This window comes from Triturus cristatus, chromosome 11 (genome assembly GCF_964204655.1).
Source record: "Triturus cristatus chromosome 11, aTriCri1.1, whole genome shotgun sequence".
NCBI classification, from domain to species: domain Eukaryota; kingdom Metazoa; phylum Chordata; class Amphibia; order Caudata; family Salamandridae; genus Triturus; species Triturus cristatus.
In genome coordinates this window covers 922,539,090-922,556,229 of record NC_140594.1, presented here as the reverse complement: position 1 = coordinate 922,556,229, position 17,140 = coordinate 922,539,090, and positions in this window count along the sequence as shown.

Genomic DNA, 17,140 nt, shown 5'->3' with positions numbered 1-17,140 from the left:
GTACAGGAACCTCATGCTCGCTTGTCAGACAATAAAAAATAAAAGTGACTGAGACATTTAGAAAATGAGTTATTAAAATGTTTTATGCTTTTAGTGAAGAGTATATATACATGAATGTATTGTTTTTGTACTGGATTTATTTAACAATAGTAATCCAAAGACTTAACAGATGTAGCAGGAGGGTCATTAACTCCCCAGGGCACTGCAGCCTCATCTCCTGTTTGGGCCTCGGTGGAGACCACAACTCCTGCCATCGTCTGCGTGTGGAGGCATATAAAACCAGCACCACCGGCCTGTGATGGGTGTAGCTGCATCTCCTGTTTGGGCCGCCATGGAGATCACAACTCCGGCCATACTCTGCACGTGGACATGCATAAAGCCAGCACTGCCGGCCCATGGCGGGTGTAGCTGCATCTCCTGTTTGGGCCCCCGTGGAGACCACAACTCCCGCCATCCTCTGCGCATAAACGCACATAAAGCCAGCAGCACCGGCCTGCGGCGGGTGTAGCCACATCTCCTGTTTGGGTCCCTGTGGAGACCACAACTCCTGCCATCCTCTGCGTGTGGACGCGCATAAAGCCAGCACTGCCAGCCCGCAGTGCGGGACGAGCCCGGGCCAAGGGAGGACCCTTTCACGCGCGTGGGAGCCCGGAAGAGGCTGGGCTGAGCCCCCCTCTGACAACACAGACTCCATTAAGGTATGTGCATAGTCAGTTTAAATACACTTAATTTTATCATTCTCTTCTAAAATGAGAAAGCATAACAGTCAGAGTGACCAGGAGGGTGGAGGAATAGCAGAAATTCCTTGATGTATTCCTAACAAGGGCTGCGTCTGTTATAACCCACTAAATAGAACTGACTGAACGACGTCTATCTTGGGAGCCTACTCTTCAGAAGCGATCTTCCTTAGGGCCACAAATCATACTTAACGCTCCCACACAATCTCTTCTACCGGAACCAGGAGCACTTATGGACCTTCACCCCCCCCTAGAACTACCACCCTTAACGCCCCCCAGCAGGTCAAAAATATCCACCATGGGCATGGTGCGGAAAAATGCTCCTGGCCGTTAACCCCGAACCACCAGTTAAGAGAAAAAGGGGAGGCGGTTCACAGTGACAGAAACCAGCAAAAGTCTTTAGACCAGCCAAAACAAAGGAGGCTGACGAAATGGAAACTGAACAAAGTGGATTAAGTGCCCCGGTACCCCCAACTTTGCTTCCATTGATGAACGATGATGATACGTGACAGAGACTAGAAAATATGGTCTCTGCCATGCAGAATCCCATCTTACTGAAACTAAATGAGACTGAAGAGAAGTTAGCCCACTTGGAGTCTCAGGCCACAAAATATCTCTGCTCTCTTGAGGCATAGTATGCTAGGAATGGTCCTAGTACTGACCCAGAGTTACATTTGCAGGCGGGGACCCGCAGACCAGAAACGAGCCCTGACCATCTGAACATGGATCAAGCTTATGCCAACTTGGACAACACCGCATACTCAAACCCGGACACTCATACTACCACAACCCCCCATAGTAGAACATCCTTGCAACAATCTAACATTTATTTGGAGAACCTAGCAGGGGTGGCTGTGCAAAATCCACATCCTAACAAAGCCTCGACAACCCGGCCTTGGCTGAGGAGAAGGGATGACCAGCAGAGGGGGGAAAGTCAAGCTGGAGGCTTGACCACTGGACATCAGACCCTGCATCTCCCCACAGCAGCATCCCCACTTGTATTGGTGTTGGTGAATGTACCACTTCTGAGGGAGGGCCAACTAGAAATGACTGACCAACTAATATCTAAAGCCCTTCACTGGCTGACGCATCGTCTGAGTGAAGCGGGGGGAGAGGCATTTGTCTGTCTGACCAAATCATCATGGCTAGAATGATAGGGTGGTTGGGTACATTGAGGAAATAAATGCTAGGAGATTGTGTGGTGATACATTTTAACAATGAACTTGTTGTTAGATCCCTTCTAGCATACCAATATAAAGCTCCACTGATGGGTTCCCAGATTAATGTTTTATCAGTGGAATACTTTATAGACCTCCTTTTTTGCCGGTCGTAGGAAGTAGACCTCAACAGCGGGATGCCCATACATGGGTAAACCCATTAGAACACGTTGGGGCCTTGGGTTTGAGGTTGGAAAATAGATGTGCCCCGTCTGATTTAGAATCATCCGACTGACTACGCCCAACCGAGATAAAACTTTTAGAGGGACGTGACAGTCAGGATAACATCTTCCCAGACACTCCAGAGAGGCCAAATATAGTTAATTCATAACTGGGGACAAATAAAACTATTTTTTAAATAGCATCATGGAATGTGGCAGGTATTGTCCCAAAACTGGGTGATGATAATTGGAAAAAAATCTGGCAAGATCATGACATTTCATGTTTTCAAGAGACATGGTCTACAGAGTCTATCTTTATAAAGGTTATCACTCCTTCCAAACACTGGCTAAACCTTCAGTCTCAGGTAGGGCTAAGGAGGGTCTCTTGACCTTAATCCCAAATAATTTACCTGTAAAAGTAAAAAAGTTTGAATCGCTGAAACTAAATTTCTACTTGCTGATACTAGAAGTATTATATGAAGGCACCTGGTTCCTAATATATTTCTACAATTATGCGTTTGGAGCAAATATGCATTCAGTGGTAAGTGAGGTAAATAAGGTAATAGATAACCACTCTAGCAATTTTAAGAATGGGGCAGTCAATATCATTTGGCTGGGCGATTTTAATGTACACCCCTGCAAATACGATGAAATCCCTGTCTGTGGTTTAGAGGAATTGGGGGGAAATCCAATATATCACTTCACCCACACTGAATATGGAAACTGCCTAAATAGGATTCTATCCTCCTATAACATGGCAATAATTAAGGAACCAAACCCATCATTAGGTAACTTAGGGCGAACCTTCCAGCGAAATGGGTTTGAGTCAACGATTGATTATATTATAGTTACTAATCCCCTCAGCATTAGGGTTATCCTGTTAGAAAATCAATTCATGATTTTTAGTGAACATGCCATTTTATCCTTACATCTAAGTGTATCCACAAGGGACCCGATCTCCCATCAGAAAGTCGGAACACCAATTGTGGCAAGGAAAAATGGCCTTCAACTTAAGTGAGCTCAAATCATTAAAATTAAGGTAGCTCCAGAAATTGCTGCAACTATACAGGATAATATATCCATTTACCTGGAAGTTGACTCTCATCCAGGGGCAGTAGTGTCCTCTTTTTGTGGTCTTTTAGAGAACGTGAAATTGGCTCTTACTCGCTCTAAACCGCCAAATACTTTAAGAGGTAAGGGTTGTTTTGACTTCCCCTGTACAAAAGCGAGAAAGGTTTTAATGTCAGCCCTGAAAATTATACCTAGAATCTCTGACCAAATAAGATCACTGCGGGCTGATTATAATCTAGCAAGAAAATATAGGGAAAGAGCCTATGGTTCGAACTTGAAGATGCAGCTAACACGGGTAACAACCGAGATTTTTGGAAGATAGTTAATGCACCCTGCTTTTCAAATCCCAGTGACCCCACATTAGATACCAATGTAGACGAAGACACATGGGGGCCCATTTTGAAAACATCTTTGCCTCAAGCATTCATTCTGTCACATCATTGTATACCATAGAGCCAAACTCACAGGATTTACTGTTCTTCTCACTAACTGAAACGAGAGGAGGCCTGATGCTGTGTATGCCTGGAAAGGCCCCAGTACTGGACGGGGTTCCAATTAATTTCTTTCAGGAAACCCCGGACCTGTGGGTGCCCCTACTAATGAATGCTCTTAATAGCATTGCTCTAGTAGGCCCTCCCGCCTCATGGTCAACAAGTGTAATCGTTCCAATACACAAAAAAGGGGATAGAGCACACCCAAAGAACTGCTGACCTATTTCCCTGCTGGAGACCACAGCAAAACGTATGGGCCGACTCCTTCTTTGTAGGTTATAGGGATGGGCCCAGGAGAATAACTTCTGAATCCAGGCACAGTATGGCTTCCAGCAGGGAAAGGGTACTGTAGATCAGTGCTTGAACTTAGCGCTGATAATCGATAAATATACAAGAGTGAAGGAAGGGAAGATCTACATGGCCTTCATGGACCTGTCAGCAGCCTTTGACTACATGGCCCATGCTAAGCTATGGAACATAATAGAAGAGATAGGGGTTGAACCAGCCATAATTAACTTCATTAAAAAGTTATACTCAAAGCCGCAGCATCAGTCTGCTATGCCAAAAACAGGGATTGTACCTGGTTATTTAAAATCGCCAGGGGGGTAAGGCAGGGTTGCGTCTTAGCCCCATTTCTCTTCTCTATTTACACAAATGTAGTCTAGGACGCCCTCTTGGGTGCTGCACAGGATGTCCCCGCGTTTAATTTGCCCCTCCGACCTATATTGGCCTACGCGGACAACGCGGTGTTGATCTCAAGAACGGGGCAAGCACTACAGCGCCTCATAACTGCATATGTATTCTTTAAGGATTCAATAGATTTGAAAGTTTATTGAACTAAATCCTTCGCTATTACAGCTGGGGCTGGAAAAAGAGACTAAACCCTGTACCTCCAAGTGGATTCCGGAAGAATCAAGGTGGTTGATACCTTCCCCTACATGGGGGTTCTCTTTGATAAAAATCTAACGTGGTCAGAGTTGGTGGAGGGAAGGATGTTGGGATCGGAGAGAAGTCTCTTGGCTAAAAAATCTTTTTCCTAAAAGCTGGGCGCCAGACCACCACTCCCGATAAAGAATATATATCAGGCCAAGACAAAGGCCGCAGGAACGTATGGGGCAGGTGTCTGGAGTATGGCACCGTCAGACTCAATCCAAACTATTGAAAACAGCTTATTTAAGTCAGCAGTGGGCCTCCCCCCCTTCCTTTAACTATATCTTACACATAGAACTGGGCCTGCCCTACATCTCAGACTCAATTCGCCTAGGCTTCCACCTAGACGAAGCTGTGTGTAATGCTCGTTAGGTTGGTGCTTGAGGGACTTGCTGATTAGCTCACATTAGCGCACAAACATATTTTAAGTAATTTTATCTTTTTACCTGTATTTTAGATTGAATTGCTGTTTTGCACACTGTCTCGTTGACTTGCACTCTGGTCACGGGGCCGGAAGGGGGATTTTCGATCATTGCCGCCATTGGTCATCACTGTTAGCGGTTAGCGCTCTAGTGCATATATTTCACGCTGGCGCGAACGCGCAGCGCTTCCACCTAGACGAAGCTGTGTGTAATGCTCGTTAGGTTGGTGCTTGAGGAACTTGCTGATTAGCTCACATTAGCGCACAAACATATTTTAAGTAATTTTATCTTTTTACCTGTATTTTACATTGAATTGCTGTTTTGCACACTGTCTCGTTGACTTGCACTCTGGTCACGGGGCCGGAAGGGGGATTTTCGATCATTGCCGCCATTGGTCATCACTGTTAGCGGTTAGCGCTCTAGTGCATATATTTCACGCTGGCGCGAACGCGCAGCGCTTCCACCTAGACGAAGCTGTGTGTAATGCTCGTTAGGTTGGTGCTTGAGGAACTTGCTGATTAGCTCACATTAGCGCACAAACATATTTTAAGTAATTTTATCTTTTTACCTGTATTTTAGATTGAATTGCTGTTTTGCACGCTGTCTCGTTGACTTGCACTCTGGTCACGGGGCCGGAAGGGGGATTTTCGATCATTGCCGCCATTGGTCATCACTGTTAGCGGTTAGCGCTCTAGTGCATATATTTCACGCTGGCGCGAACGCGCCGGCAGCGCGCCGAAGGCGCGCTAAAGGCAAGCCCGTCTGCGCCCGTCCGCGCTAAGTCCGTGCAAAGTGCTTCGACCCCTGATTCTCTCCCGTCTACTATTAGAGGATACACCAGGGAGGAAATGTTGAGCTGGAATCTTGAAGAGGGTAAGGCTAACTGCACTCGGATTAACCCTGATTGCATCAGCAGCATGCAGACAAAGTCATGCCAACAATGTAACTACATATGGAGTGGGGAAAACGTAGGTACTATGGGGTATAGACCTGCCAGTGGCAGACCCGCCTCATCTGAGTACGAATCTTTGAAATGCCTCCTTCTTAACGCAAGGTCACTAACTAAGCACAGTCTGGAGTACGCTCTATTTTTGGCAAATTACAATATCAAATTAGCTCTTATCACAGAGTTCTGGACGAATGAAACTTCGGGCCCCGATCTTGTTAATGCCATGCCCCCTGGCTTTAGATGTTACACACTTGACAGACCAAGTAAAAAAGGAGGTGGTCTGGCGGTGCTTTATCATGAAACCTTAAGGGCTGCCTTTACTAAGGCCTCCAATGCGGCCTGTGAGGCAACATGTATCAACATGCAAATATCAGATCACGATACTTTTAATGCTATTCTCCTATATCGACCTCCTGGACCCAAGGGCAAGTTTTTAGATTCTATTGGTACATTATTAGAGGAAGGGCTTTGCAACAAATCTTTCACGGTGTTGGGTGATTTTAATTTTCATCTTGAAGACCTGTCCGACCCGGATAACATTAGCCTACAGCAGATTTGTAGTGGTGGGGATCTTAAACAACTAGTGACAGATCCCACCCACTCGGCAGGCCATACCCTCGATGGAATTTTCTCAAACAACCCCTCGCTCACTTACTCCAAAACAGTCCCCCTTACCTGGACAGATCATGGGGCGGTTCTCTTTGATCTCGTAATAACCAACCATAATTGTTCTAGATCCTCCATGAAGGTGTCCACGACTACTAGGGACTGGAAAAATATTGATAAACGAGAATTGGGAAATTTGTTGGAATCAACACGGCCTGCCCTTTCATTTAATGTGGAGTCAGACACAAATGCTTATACGAAATGGATTGATTCTGCCTGTCAGAAACTTGCGCCAGGCAAACAATGCATCCTTAAACGTATAGTGCCATCTGCCCCTTGGTACTCGGAAAATCTTAAAAAACAAAAACTCGAATGCAAAAAATTCGAACGTAAGTGGAGGGAAAGATATGATACTCATGATAAAGAGATCTATAAATTATGCCTCTCCAAATACAAAAAATTGGTTTTAGAGACAAAGAAAACTTAATTTGGAGATCAAATCAAGAAGGACGGGCCATCATCTAAGGCTTTGTTCAACACAATTGTTAAACTTACCACTCCCGATAGCCCTAAAATTGAGAGTAGTCCAGAACTTTGTGAAAGTCTGGCTGCCTTTTTCCTACAAAAGGTAGGAAAGATCTTTTCTTCCTTTTCCTCCACTTCTTCTGGAGCCGAACAAGTTGTTCTAACCCAACCATCTGGCGGTAACATACATACTCCAACTCTAGAATGTTTTATTCCTCCAAACCAATCTGAGGTTTTTAAATTATTTTTTGAGACCCGATCTGGTTCTCCTCTGGACCCATGTCCAGTATCTATTTCGCACTTGGTCCCGGAAGTGAGCGTAGAAGTCCTTACACCACTGTTCGCAGCAATATGTGACAGTGGTCATTTTCCATGTGCCTGGAAAATAGCTTCTATCCTCCCCCTCTTGAAAAAAAACAACTTAGACCTTTCTGACCCTTGTAATTACAGGCCCATTTCTCGGCTTCCCTTTCCTGGGAAAATACTTGAAAAAGCCATGAATGGCCAACTCAGTTCTTTTCTTCAAGCCAACTCTCTGCTTGATAAAACACAATTTGGCTTTCGTGCTGAACACAGCACTGAGTCGGCTTTGATTAAATCCACAGAGGAGATCAGGAAAGCCCTAGATCAGGGAGGTGACGCCATTCTTGTTCTACTGGACCTTTCGGCCGCTTTTGATACGGTCCATCATGTGGTTTTGATGGACCGTTTATCTGCGGCCGGGGTTACTGGCAAGGCTTGGGATCTTCTTGGGTCATTCCTGACCAACAGAACTCAAACAGTGGATTTAGGCAAATACAAATCAAAATCTTTCACTCTTCCCTGTGGGGTCCCACAGGGGTCCTCACTTAGCCCTACCTTGTTTAACGTGTATGTTGCGCCATTAGCCGCTGTGATTAGGTCATCTGGTTTTCAGTTGACCACATACGCGGACGATACACAAATTGTGTTATCCGTCAAAAGGGGGGCTGAAACTGAGATTGGATCCAGCTGTCATAATTGCATGCAGGAGATCTCTGCCTGGATGGCATCAAACTGTTTGAAGCTTAATGCTGATAAAACGGAAGTGATTATCTTTGGGAATAACACCAACCTCTGGACTCCAGATTGGTGGCCAGCAGAAATGGGCTCACCCCCACTACCTGTAGTTCGAGCTAAGAACTTGGGAGTGATTATTGATTCCAAACTCTCCTTCGGTGACCAAGTCAGCAGAGTTGTCTCTTCCTGTTCTTTTATTTTAAGAACTCTTCGGAAAATTAAATTCCTCCTCCCTGAAGATAGCCTAAAAACAGTTGTCACGGCTTTCATTCTATCCAGACTGGACTACTGTAATAGTCTGTATATTAATATCCAGGAGAGACACTTGGCTAGACTACAGATTGTACAGAACGCGGCAGCCAGGCTGATCACAGGGACACCTAGCTTTGTCTCTGTGAGAAAGGACATTAGAACACTCCATTGGCTGCCCGTCAGGCAACGAATTCAGTTTAAAGCACTGTGCATTGTTTTTGAGGCACTCAGTGGAATTGGTCCTGATTTTCTGAAACATGCCTTTCAGTGGTATGTTCCTGGAAGAGCCCTGCGCTCGGCCCAGGCTAATTTAGTTATCCTTCCCCGTTTCAACAAAACTAGCTGGGGAGGCAGGAGTTTCTGCCATTGCGCTGCTAAGGCTTGGAATGGGCTGCCTCCCAAACTCAGGAAGTTTACGGACCTTCTTTCTTTTAGGAAAGAATTAAAAACTTGGCTATTTAACTAAACCTCCCTGTCAGCATTTTACAGATCAATCCTAGGTGGTTAGCTTACAGCGCCAGGACACCTCTGGGTAACAGAGCGCTATATAAGTTTTTTTAACATAACATAACATAACATAGCCCTGATCCTATTGTGGCATTCAATCTGGTTGAGGGATGCGGTAACCCTGATGCAAAGTATAATAAGAAATTGCTTAAAATTGGAAAACCACTGAAGGATTAGGTGACTTAATTATGTTGAGTCAGTGCTGAATGTTATTAGACTCCCTGATTTATTCAGGGATCTATTAGCATGTAGAAAGGTCTCAGAACAAAAGTTAATAAACGTGTTTTTATCGAGGGTAGAATACAATCGGATGGAAAAGAACCAGGACAAAAAGGCAGTCGTTATGTATTGCCTGAGCTCGCCGCTGATAGAGGGAGGGTACTTCTATTTAGCAAATGTCACCAGTGCACAACATAAATTCATGTTATTAAGTTTTCGTATGAACATGATATCGCAGGTTTAGGTTACCCAGAAAAAACATATAACTACTCAGATTTGATTTTGTACCCTTGTGATAACGTTTCCTCACAAACTGAGCTACATTTTGTATTTTTCTGTGGGCTCTATGAGAAAGAAAGGAATGACTATATTGTCCCAATTTTAAAGCGTCAAAATTTTAAGCAATGTCGGGTTGCATTTTATTTTTTAAATCCTTGTCTGACCCTCTAGTCTGATTCTCGGTAGCCACTTTTTTATGGGCTTGTATAAAATAGAGGAGGGGGCTGTTTTTATCAAGCGGTAAATTTGCACAACACAGTTTAGCCCTTTTTTTCTCTTCTAGATCATGTCCCTTGAAGGATTACTTTAAAATAATCTTATGATACGTTAAAGGAAATTGCTGCTATTGATTATTTTATGTAAGATGAATTGGAATTGTATCCTGTTTTACTCTGTTTTTATTTGTGCTTTTATGATCGTACCCTTTGGATCAAATAAAGAAATTATTGATTGACTGAGACATTTAAAAATGAGTTATTAAATTTGTTTATGCTTTTAGTGAAGCATATATATACATGAATGTACTGTTTTTGTACTGGATTTGTTTTATAATAGTAATCAAAATACTTAACAGCTGGAGCAGGAGGGTCACTAACTCCCAGGGCACTGAAAAGGCAGGATGAGGGGTGGGCAAAATCAAGAATGTTTTTGTGTGCATTTTTGCGAAATGCATGTGAAATTCGAAGGGCGCATTTTATTTTCAAAAGACATGCAGGGCCCAAAGAATCGACTGGTTCAAGAAGAAAATGTTTCTCACACATAATTTGATTGTTGCCCAAGATATTTTCTGCTTGAATTAGTGGCCTGCAGGAGATAATTATGTGCAGTTTTGCACCTGTGGAAGGAGTGAGATTGGAGCAAGTGAATATTCTTTATGGGTGGTCTAGTATTGGGCTAGTTATCCTGAGAAAAACATTAATTGCCCAAATGAGGCAGTGCTTTGACCACCAACCCCCAAAAAATATCATATAACTATCCTTCAGTTTAGAGGTAATTTAGAATTGTCTGGCCTCATGGTTCTATTAGCACAGGGGCAATAGCTCATGGCTAGGAACTGAATTATCGCTCAGACACAGTCTGTCAGGATGGGCCTTGATTATTAGATGCAAATCAGGTGGGCGCTGTCAAAAGACAAAGGAATGCAGGTGAGGCAGCAGTAGCAGCAGAAGAGGACTAGAGGGCAGACCTGCAGTGCTAAGAGAGGTTTCTGGTTTATTAAAAGCCATGAGGAAATGAGATAGTCACAAGTCCACAGTCCAGAAATGATCAAAGCAGAGACCACACAGTGAACGGCTTGAAAGTTAAGTCTTATATCCACAGTTTGGAGCAGGTGGCACATGTAATGATGAAATTGTGTTAAAGTGCACTCCAAAAAAATTAAAATTACAACCAGTTCTGAGAAGGACATGATGGTGCTGAGCAGTGCAGGGTAGTACTCCTCCCAACGTACATTGCAAGGCCTGGAGGATACATTCCACACACTCACCACTCCAGGAGGGCTGTTATGGTGGGAAATGTGTGTCTTGCTAAACTAAATCCTGTTAAAAAGAGAGAGTCAACTTTTATACAAAGGAATGTTGTGATCATTCACCAGAAACCATAAAAAAGTCTTCAGTAGTAATAGAGATACTTACTACTCTGCACTCATTACGATGATTGCAGTCAGGATTTTGCTCACAATCATTCTGAGTTTCTTGATCACTTGCAAATGAAACAATTTTAAAATAATATAGAACCTCCACTAACTACCAAAAGCAAACCCTAACCTGAAGCATACAGACTGGACTTTTTTTAAGTCCAGCCTGGTCAGTCCATCACTGCAAACTGAACAATGTACTTTTCAGGATTGACCAATATTTTGCTCTTTTAAGGCAAGCCTTTGACATAACACATAGCACTATCCAACGGTAATCTCTTCCTGAACAAAGAGTGCCTTCTTTTATATGGAGTGAATGGCGGCACAGCTGATTTCATTCAAGTACCCTTAACATCTCCTCCCCACCCTCACAATTCTTGTTACAAAACCTGGAATTCTACTTCAATAAACATGGATGTGCTTACACCAAAGAATCAACCCATGCTAGCAGACATAGTGAGATAATATACTTTGGATTTCCACTTGAAACAGCATTGTGAGTGGATACAAGTTGGCATTTTTTGGTATACAATCTAACAATTTTTTTTATATATGTTATCATTCATATATGCATATATTTTGTTTTCTAATAAATGTATTGCCTTTGATTTGAAATAGATATTGTTCAGCATAAATTTTATTATTTTTCCAATATTCACAAACTACAATTTGGTAGTAACTTTGCGACTGCGAAAATTCTACAGTCAGGGCGGAGAACTTATAAAAAGATGATCCTATCCTATCATTTTAAGTGCAGAATTCTCTGTCCTGACTGCAGACTCTCCGTAGTCATTATGGGCCAGATGTACAAAGCCATTTAGCATTTCTTAAAGAGCTGAATTGCTATTTCGGCCCGTTAAGAAATGCAAAATGGCGTTTTCAGTTGTACAAAGGCCCATTCCCTATCACAATTTGCAGTTTCTACCCGGTAGAAATTGCAACTTGCGATCAAGATTTAAGAATCGCGAATAGGGATTCCCTATTTGCGACTCGAAAAGATGTCCACCACAACGATGTACAGGTAAGACACTCTTTATTCCGACCATCAGATTTCCAATCCTGGCAGCAACTGCCACCCTCAGAATTTTCACCTCCCACCAACATTCACATTCCAATTCCAATCCCCACACATACTCCCTCTTAACAATCTAATTAAATCAAGAATACTAGGTACCAATATAATAATACCACATAGTACAAAATTACAAAAATATAGTTAAGACATAACAAGAATGACTACAGTACAATGTACAAGAGATTGAAGCATATCATATAATCTTACAACGAAATACAACAATTAAAAACACACTACATGTCTCACAAGAATAAGCACCTAGCCCATTACATAATCCTTATACCATACAGGAAGTTTTTTCTGTCTAACACCACCACCACCACTCAAGGTGTCTTTCTTATGACATCTTTCAGAAATGCCACTATCTTGTTCCCTCTTTTGTCCAAAACCTTCATCTTTGCACACCTCATCCTCACCACAACATAACCTATCACAAACCACAGAAGTCTTACTCGTAGGAATCTAGAACCTTACCCAGGACATCACCATTTACCATTTTACGATTCATCCACTCCCTTTTCAAATCTGTACCTACCATCCTCCCTCTCATAAGGGTAAATAGGGACACTGCAGTCACACTATGAGAAGTTGTTCTGTAAGCCCACAACATATCCTTCATAACCTGCTTCCAATTCATGTAATTTACCAAAGCCAACTGCAATTGATCCTTTATAAAACGATTAAATGTTTTCACCAAGCCGTTGCTTCGGGGATAATAAAGAAAAGATTTAATATGGCAAATCCCATACTTCTGAAGAAATACCCTAATTTTTAATGACACCAACTGCGTGCCATTGTCAGTGACCAGCTCCTCAGGATAACCTTCACTGGCAAAAACTTCAATGAGGAAATCTTAAGCAGTGGAGGTAAACAGAATCTCAACCGTTTTTATCTCAGGCCATCTAGATACGTAATCAATGAGAACCAAGGCAAATTTCAGAGTGCTTCCCAAAACAACAAAGGGTCCTGAAATGTCCATGTTCTCTGATTCTACGTTAAAGTGCCCTGATAGCACCATGACCACAATGTGCAAGATTCAACCCCTTACTCCTTAAACCATTAGTTCCCACTAACAAACCTCCCCTTTGTAAAGTCCAATCAATCACTGACAACTCATCACACACTTTTTCAAAAGGAATATGATCCACATGCATCTCCTTCGTCTTAGGCCAACCTTCAACCAGATAATCCATAACATTGATCAACACTTTGTCCTCCTCCGCATCCACACATTTTTGCATAATGCTCCATTCAACACCCTCTCCCAATAATTCAACACACAGACCATTTCCAAATACTCTCCCTGCTTTCCCAATAGTCATCCTGTAAAGGTAATCTTGACCGACAATCAGCCACAAAATTCTTCTCTCCCAAAACTTGTTCCAATTTGTTTTGAAACTCTAGAATGTGGTACTGCTCTTTGGCCATGCAGGAAGTGGATCTTCCCCCACTACGAGTGCAGAATAAATCCAATAAAGGCTTGTGGTCAGTACGCAAAATGAATTCTATACCCCACAAATAAGGTTTGAAATATTCTACACCCAACACATAGCTCGGGCCTCCCTTTCAATGGTTAAATACATGGCTTCAGCTACACACAGGGTCCTTGATGCAAAAGCAAGAATGTTTTTGCTTGCATTGACTTGCTTCTATATCAACACCGCCCCCAAACCAACAATACTCACATCAGTCATCAAAATGCTCAAATCCTCTGAGGTGAAAGACTTCGAAGGACGTGCCAAAACTATACTTTTCTTGATTTCACCAAAGACTACCTGACTTTCATGCGCCCACTCATACTTCTCATTCTTTCTCAATAGTTTGTGCAACACTTCTATTTTATTAGCAAACTGTGGTAAAAACTTGGCATAAAACTCAACTAAGCCCAAAAAGGACTTGAGCTAGTCCTTGTTCCTTGACAATGGCATCTCTTCAATAGCCCGCAAAATTTTCAGTTTAGGTTTTACACCACTAGCAGTTACATGATGACCTAAATAATCAACACCAAATTGTTAAAATTTACACTTATCCCTTCTTAATGTCATTCCACACTGCACATTAAAACGTGTATCACTAATCTTACTCTCACGTCATGCTCCTCCTTGTCCTTGCTGTATATTATGATGTCATCCTGCAAACATGTTACCTCCTCCATTCCTTTCAACAAAATGTTCATCACTATTTGGAACACAGAGGATGCCGACCCCATTCCAAACAGCATTCGAATGTAGCGGTAAGCACCCTCTAGTGTCACAAACAAGGTAAGGTGCTTTGAATCCTGATGTAGCTCCACCTGGCGACATGCTGCTGATACATCCAATGATGTAAAAACAGCAGCATGATTCAAAGTAGCCAACATTTCATTAATATTTGGCAGAGGTTGGCAATCTACCCAAATATTACGATTGAGAATATGAAGATCCTCACATAAATGCAAAGATGTATCTGCCCTACGCGCCATAACAATTGGCGACAACCATCCAGACCCTTTAATATCTTCAATGATAGACATGGCACACAATCTGTCAAATTGCTCCTTCAATTCTTGCCTAAGACACAAAGGTACTTTCCTTGGCTTGTGAGTCACTGGTACTGCATTACCTTTCAATACTATGTGATGCTTAAATCCTTGCAAATTTCCCACCCGCTCACAAAATACTTCTCCATACCAAACCACCTTCCTCTCTCAACATACTTCTCCCACGCAACTGTATTCAAACATCATGCTAACAATTTATCTTTGGTTATTACCAAATCAGGATGATTGGGTTCCTAAATCATATTTAGTTTCCCTTGATCATTCCAAACCAACAAATTCGATCCATTTTTCAGTACGAATACCTCAGATTGGGCGCAATTGTCACTAAACATAAATTTAGCTTTAAATGTGCCCCAAACCTCTAATTCTTTCCCCTCATTGGCAAATAGTTTTATATGTGACGTTTCCAGCACTTTACCTTGAAACCTGGCAAATTCACTTTCTCCTAATAGCGTAAATGGGGAACCAGAATCCACCATAATGTTGACACTCTGGGGCATATGTACAAGCCCCTATCTCCACAACAACATCACTTACAACGACGTTGTGGTGGCAATATGGGCTTAGCCTTATTTACAAGGCAATGTTAAGCCTCTTAATGTGGCCTAATGCTGCCTTGTAAATGAGGCCCCTTTTTACGCTATGCTTAGAGTGAAAGGGGTAAACAATGGGTGTTGCGGTGGACATGCCACTGCAACGGCCATTGATTTTGACACTGCCCCCATGTACAAGGACAGCGTACATAGGAGGCAGCGCCAAAATTAAGACCAGGTAAAACCTGGTCTTAAGTTGGTGAAACGAGGAGAAATAAATAATTTCTCATTGTTTTTGCTTTTTTTCATGTGTCCTTCCTTGCGCAGCAAACATGGAAAAAGCAAAATGCCATGGATGGTTTATGTACAGGAAGGTCCCCCTTTCTGTACATAAACAACCTTTCTTTAAGCAGCACACATGCAAGTGAAAAATGGCATTTTATGATTGTTTAGGTGCAGGAAGGTACACCTTCCTACACATAAACAATCCTCCCCAGCACGCAAACACCATTGCACTATGGTGCAAGGGTTCCTGTGTTGACGCGACACTGCTAAGTGCAGTGCCATCGCAGGGAGAAATGCAAGGCTGCACCATATCGTTGTAAATATGGAGCAGCCTGGCATTTCAGAAGTGGTGGAGTGAGGTGTTAAGCCATGACGGCTAACGCCTCACTCCACCACTTCTATTGTACGTATCCCCCTCTGTCCATTAACTAAGAGATCACAATCATCACAATCATCTGCAACAACTTCTGACTCCCCCTCCTTTATCATTAAAACGTAACCATCTTCACATTTGGTTTCCATATCATCCTCACCCACAGCACTTTTGGCTTCTTTCCTGAAATTGCTCGCTTTACAAATACAGGCAAAATGCCCTTTCCTATTGCATTTGAAAAATGTCTGAGTTAAAGCTGGACAATGTTTATAATTGCCTAACTGTAAGCTACTGCCCCAACTGAAAGAGCTGAATTCCTTATCCACACCTGATGAAGACCCTCCAGATTTGTTGACATTGTCTAACATTTTGATTTTTAAACTTGACATTAATAGTTTTTCGGATGGCTTTTACTTCTCTGCTCTCTGTCCCAGGTCGACCTACAGCTAATTCTTTCATACACATATCCAATTGTTCAGTGCTTCTCGCTATTTTTAACACCAGTTCCAAACTGGGATCTTCATTGGACAAAAGCCGCTCTTGAATTTTCTCTTGCTGTTAGTTCTCTCTATGAACTGATCCCAAATTATCTCCTCCTTCAACTCCTGATAGTTACAGTTCCTAGCCAAAGTACGTAAAGCAGAAACAAAATCATCAGTGGATTCTCCTAGAAGCTGTGCTCGATGTAAAAACCTATACCTTTCCAACACCACATTCTTAGGTGAAAATCTTTTGCTCAAAGTTTGAACAATTGATTCATATTCATCGACTATTGGTTCAGAATCACCATCACCGTTAGGAAGTACATGTACCGTTTCTAACTGTAAAGTCTTCAATATTGTGTTTCCTTCATGCCCCAAATTATAAACCAATACCGCTTTCTTTTGCTTGGAAGTGAAAGTATCTCCATCGATTGCATCCAGATATGTATCAAAAGCTTCACACCACTGTACCCAATTCAATGATGGTAAACCAGGACTCGCAAAAAATGGAGGTGGTGGAGATATTCCCTCCATAATGCGGCCCCCGGGGGAAGAAAGGTCAGCGGACTAGTCTTCCCCCGGGGATTTCGCGCAAGGGAGGGACAGGGTATGGAAGGGGTGGGATAAGGGGTGGGGTCGTTAGGAGGATAAAGGGGGCTGGGAGAGGAAGTCCTTCCTCTTCCTTTCCCCAGCGCCTCAGGGTGGGTTAGTTAGGTTGTTTTGGCCACCCGCCCACCCTACAGTCGAGGGATTTGATTGAGGGCATTTTTTTGGTATACAATCTAACAATTCGTTATATATTTTATCATTCAT